Here is a 6,000-nt window from a genome sequence, read left to right as displayed (position 1 = left end):
CCAAGCAAAAACGCAGAATTTGTGCACATCTTGGCCTAAAGAGCAATTTTTACTACATCAAAACCGACATGTTTTGGCAGATGACCAAATACATCAATTTTGACATAGAGAAATAAAAGAAATAAACTCTAAATTGTAAAGTAATCATAAGTAACTAGTATTTTACCTATCCGGTGGGCGGGTATATCAATATGAGAATGTGACGACTACATTAATTCAATAACATAAATTAACATTAAAAAAAAAAGTCTGGGTGAGATACCGAGGTCGTTGGGAACAATAGGTGTAAACATTATAAGATATGTATGATATTTCGATGTGTTTGACTAGAATCACTATAAACTTAAGTCTAAAAATATTTGTTTGAGATCAATGTATAACTTGTTGAACGCACCTAAATTGACACGTATTTGTTGTCAAGAAATACAATAATGCAATATATTGACAAGCTAAAATTATATACAAAATTGTTAAAAGCTAAGTTGTCGACAAACAAATAAATAAGTGCATGCCAATAGTAAAACAACATGGGCAATTGATGACCCCCAACAAATGAAAATTAAAATGCAAACTATGGCACATCTATGATACATTTATTAACGCTTCTATCATCAAAGAACAAATACCAACACATATCTAAATCTTTAGTAATCTTGTATCCGGCTCCCTTCAAATCTTTAGGTCCTTGGCAAGTAAAAAGCAACTACATATCTCAAGTTAGTTTTACATGCGGCAGCAACAACTTCTACTTTGTGTTCACCATCAATGCCTGCATTTACTGCATCAACATGAACCCATTTTCCAGTTGAATTCTTTCCATCGCAGTAAACTTCTGCGCAATACAATAGAGCTCCTATTTTTCTTGATCTAATTGAAGTAGAAATGTCCTGAAATTCTTCAAATTTGGCTTTTTTTTAATCTCTTGTAAAGAGACAAACTTAAAGAACTAATATTAGAAATTTTAACATCATTGCTTTCAGTTTCAGCAAGTGTCATTTCCATCTGCAATTCAAACTCAATATCACCCTTCATTTTCGTTCCCTCAGAAGGACCCGCGTTTTTCTCATTCGACTGGTGAACAATGGGGGAGTCTATATCTTAAGAGATGGTTTGACTTTGACGTGACTTTTTAATTTTCTTTTGGCTTGAAGCTTTTGTAGAAGATTTAGAAGCCTCATTTGATTGGGTCACCATTCTTAGCCAACCGATTATTATGTATATTAGGAATAGATTATGTTTAGTTATTTAGAGATAATCATTGTATTTATTGTATATATCTTTTCCTTATTTATTGGTTGTATTCTTCCCTATATATAGGGTGATTATTTTCTTAATAAAGATCATCAAAGATATCAACCATATTTGCTTTCATGGTATCACAGCCTTCTCCTTAATTTTTTTTTCCGATCACACCCTTCCCGGATACGTCCGGCCATCGTCATCATGACGAAAACCGACTCCGCTGAATCATCGACCACCAAACCCGAACCCCTTCAACCTGCCTACTCCGTATCGAATATTCAATCCAAGATCCGGACTTTGGACGGAATTAAGGTTACTTATTCGGCATGGGTCCGGCTGTTTCGCCTTCATGCTGTTGCATATAAGGTATCCCACCACATCGATGATTCAGCCCCTCCAGCCGAAACCTCACCTGAATACGCCCAATGGAAAGAACTCGATGCATTGGTTCTTCAATGGATTTACAGCACCGTTTCGGATGATCTTCTGAAACGCCTTATCAATACGACTGTAGCTCGGGCGGCTTGGACAAAGCTCGAAAAGATTTTCTTGAGCAACAAAAAGGCTCGCGTAGCGGCGCTCGAGACAAAGTTTTGCACTCTCACACTGGCAGCCTGTTCATCTGTTGAAGACTACTGTCAACAGCTGTCAGATTTAGCAAACCAACTGGCCGATGTTGATCAGCCCGTTTCTGACTCCCGACTCGTTCTTCAGCTTATTCGCGGTCTTCCGGTCGAATATAACACCACTGCATCTCTGATTAATCAGCAGGGTGTTGATTGGGACCAAGCTATCACCATGCTTCAGGACGAAGTTATCCGGATCGAGGCTCAGAAAGGATCTCAGAACACTGTTTTGGCTGCTACTGCAGCAACACCCTCTGCCGGCTCCATTCACCAACCAACGGACGCCCTCCTACTCCTCCAACAATCGATGTGGCAACAGAGGCAGAGGCGGGGCTTAAAACCGTCGGGGCAGAGGCAGGGGTCGCTTTCAGCAGCAGCAGCCCTGGACTGCATATCAGGGACAGCAGCCTACGTTTCCTCCGTGGGCTTGGTGGACACCTCCACCATGTCCGTACCTGTGACATTTGAGTCAAAACAAGGTACACCTCAGTACGTATTTACCGATTAAGCAAATAAACGCCCTTTGCGTAACAAACGAACGATTAACCGAACGGGTCGGGTTATGACCCAGATATCTCGGGGGGCCATTTATAAGTGATATACGATCTATACAAGCTAAAATATTAGAAATATGGTCTTAGTTTGATAGCAAACAAGTTAAACGAAAACATGCTCGTTTAACTACCCGCTATAGATTTAAACGCGAAAGATAGTTACAAACCAAGCATTGTACCATCCGTTAAGCCGAAAAAGACTTACCAAACACTTATTTGGAACATTTTAAGCGATCCGTGAAAATATTTTTGATTTTTACAAATATATAGTATGTTTTTATAATTTTACACAAAATTAGCCGAAAAACACTTGTTTTCGCGCTGTTTAACGCACCCGATAAGTTTTTCACGCCAAAAACCGAACCCGAACTAAATTTGGACTGGGATTTTCGTATTTGGGCTTGAGAAATCAGAAACTTGGGCCAAAATGGGCCCAAAGGGGGCCCATGATGGTCCGATCACAGCCGCCTCCCCCCCTTTTATTCTTTCACATTTAAACTAGATCCTTGATATTTTCAGCCTAATTTCTTGAAAATTCTGGACACACCTTCTTCTCCAGCCAAAAAACTCAAGAAACCCTAAGGTAAGAGCTTAAATAAGTAGCTTTTTTACTTGTTTAAACTTGTTTAATACCATAAAAACATGTCTTGGTTACTAAAAATCATTCCTAACCGTGTAAAAATCCTAAAAATGGTCCATAAACATTTTTTGATCATACACATGGTAAGGAACCAGTTTTGATAGTTTTTTTTGGCCATAAACACGGATTAAAGGGTTGAAACGACGTTTTTACGGTTCAAAAGTTCGTTTTTGTGCACTAGCCGAAACCCTAACTTAAGGGCTGTTATGTTGATGAAATATTGCTTGGTTTGTGATATAGGACTTATAACTAGCTTTCTTAGAAGCACAAGAACCTAAAAACATGATTAAAAGGTCGGAAACGAGCCAAACCCGCTAAGGTAATGCCGAAACACTCGCTTATGGGCTATTTAGGTTAAGGTTGTGATGTGCATATTTTTAGGACTTGAAATTTTTCAGGGACATCAGGGATCATGTCAGTGAGTCCCTGTTCAAATTTGGTAATTTTTCGACCATCCGAGAATATTTGGCGAATTTATTACCGAATTGGGACGTTTATTTGGGAAAAATAGCTAAAATACTTCAAAAATTATGAAAATTTTCTGGGAACTCAGATTTGATGTATTTTGATCACATATGAATTTTGGGAACATTTGGAGAAGTTTAAAGGTGTTTTGTTTATTTGCGTTCGTGTGAATTTTTACAGCCGAATTTGGGCCGAATAGAATATTGCACGAACTTTTTACATTCTGGAATTGATACAGGTTGTTTTGGGACATGATTTGAGTATTCAGGAATTTTTGTGGAATTTTTGGAAATTGGTTGGGGTAAATGGACGATTTTCAGGCGAAATATAGCTGATAAAATGAATTTTTATAAATTAATAAAACAGTAAATAAATTCCAGAAATATTTTTATAAAAATCTACATATTTTAATTGATAAGTGGTTAAATTTTCATAATTTAATGATTAACGATTAATTAATTATGCTAATCTGAATTTTAAACAAATTAAGTTTTTATAACAACCGGCAAGTTCGCGACTAGTGAACATGCGGGAAAATCAGAACACCAAGAGTGATCAAAAATCATATTTTTGGACTAATTAAGTAAAAACGAACTTTTCTATGAGAAACCTGGACAATCCGGGTGGATTGTGCGCGTTTCTTCTCAAATCAAACTGAATAAACGGAAACGGGCCCCGTGACTAATCCGGGACCCCAATATGTGATCTTTCTTTATAACTTAATCATTTTGTTAACCAATACATTTACCCAAGCTTATTTTCCCATAACTGTTTTCTGAACGCGTAAACGAGCAACTTGGCCCAGTTGGGAAAACGGAAATCTGAGCCAAGTTCGGTTTTAAGTATTAGACATTGAACAACATCACAACCTAAGCCTATTGCCACTTTCTGGGCGTTCCAGCTACACCCAGATTAGTTATACAGCCCAGTTTAGTATTGAGATTATAATAATATTAAAATATTAATATTATTATAATATTGATTTTATGAACTACTGATAGCGGACCGAACAAAACACGAGTTGATACAGTACGGAATATCTACAAAACCGTGAGTTTCATGACCCCACTTTTAAACTGTTTTACGAACTTTTGGGGTGAAAAGCATGTTTGCTTATATCTATATACTTATCTGAAACATGTGATGATATGAATTATCTAAGTGCTAACACATGAAAGTCCCCACTAACACAGTGATTAACTTCGAGCCGGTGGCTTGTGAATAGTACTACTGGTTTGACAAACCCAAACGGAATCGGCCTGGTTGCCGTGTCACATAGCGCCGTTTGCACATGACCATATTTATACAAACAGGCTATGTAGTGTTAGACATAGCTACTGGGGCATGTTGTGGGCGGAAAGGGGCCACAGTGGTTGATTGAGCGTGGGAAATGGAGGCACGCAGTACGAACAGTCCAGGCTTCACTGTAGCTTAGCATAATTACATCACATACATCATTTACATACATACATACTTGTTTTATGATTACAAGTATTGACTTGTGAATACTCATTACTGATTTCTTGAAACTCGTGAAACTCACCAACTCTAGCAGTTGACCCGTTTTAAACTGCTTTTCAGGTGTACCTAAATCGGAGTAATTTGATGATCTGTTACTTACCTGAAGTGTGTGGTTGATGCTATGTGAATAGAGGCAAGGATGTTAGTAATAAGAATGTATAATTAACGAACTAGTTTTGTTTGTATCGCCTAGACTGTTAAACAATGATAGAACAAAGAATGTAATATATTGTAAATTAGTTTGTAATGTTTCTTTATAAACAATGTGTTGATATCAGAGGTGTCTGTTACATTCCCGTTTTACGCTTCCGCATTGTGCTAGTCGGGGTGTGACAGAAGTTGGTATCAGAGCCATTGGTTATAAAGGATTAGGTTATCCCTTAGGGTACCTAAAATATAACCGTAGGCTCGATTAACTCTGGGAAAATAATTAAATAACAAATTAATATTATATACTGATGGATGCCGGGATGAACTTGTAGGGCAAGTGAGTTATTGTGGTCCGGAACATAATAACAGACTTGCTTGTACGAGGAAATTCTGGGAGAAGTCGCGGAACGTGTGGTTAGGTAAAAGTGGCAACATATGTGTATAAAAGGTAATGTGAAAGTATATATATATGTAACACGCATACGTGCTTATCTGAAACAAGGTGTATGAATACGTGTACGTACGATACTGTTGATGACGGTAAATTTTACTATGAATATTATATTCATTTATATTCAGTATTGATTTAAATAATAATAATAATTAAAATTTTAATAAAACTAATATTATATTATGATATAATTAATATTAAATTTGGTTTAATTAATTAATCTCCTCGACAATTGTTAGCGATAGCAATAGTTATCATTCTTATAACTAACCTTTGTGCAGAGTCATGTCAAGGAATAACGATTACGTACCGGAAGAAGAACCGGTAATATCTGTAGAGGAGGATCCCGAA

Source organism: Bidens hawaiensis, unplaced genomic scaffold (assembly GCF_021521415.1).
Source record: "Bidens hawaiensis isolate Kalapana, Puna unplaced genomic scaffold, B.hawaiensis_p1.1 tig00002717_1, whole genome shotgun sequence".
NCBI lineage: Eukaryota > Viridiplantae > Streptophyta > Magnoliopsida > Asterales > Asteraceae > Bidens > Bidens hawaiensis.
Note: the sequence above shows the minus strand (reverse complement) of the source record.